This window comes from Triticum aestivum, chromosome 2D, assembly GCF_018294505.1.
Source record: "Triticum aestivum cultivar Chinese Spring chromosome 2D, IWGSC CS RefSeq v2.1, whole genome shotgun sequence".
NCBI classification, from domain to species: domain Eukaryota; kingdom Viridiplantae; phylum Streptophyta; class Magnoliopsida; order Poales; family Poaceae; genus Triticum; species Triticum aestivum.
Window position 1 is genome coordinate 553,425,274 of NC_057799.1, and position 354 is coordinate 553,425,627.

A 354-nucleotide genomic window follows, 5' to 3' on the forward strand; every position below is an offset into this window, starting at 1 on the left:
CCTACCGCGCTGGAAAAGCCCCGCCCTGGACTTTTAAATACAACTACATCCACTTAAGAATCCAATGATATACTTTTTGTGACATAGTAACTCATATTTAGTTAGTCAAATGGATGACCTAGAACTACGTGCAGGCCCTATAAACCGAGACGCCTAAAAATAAAAAACCAAGACGGAGAGGGTAGTTCAGCACGTATCTTTTTAGATCAATATAGTCGGGATTCACCAAGGAGCAAAACCAAGTGGTAGGCTGCTCCTGTCGTGTTGGCGTAGCAACTCAAGCAGGGTCAGTCCGCACACGAAATGGCGACACACTTAACAGGACCCCTTTGGCCGACATGTGGCTCATCCACC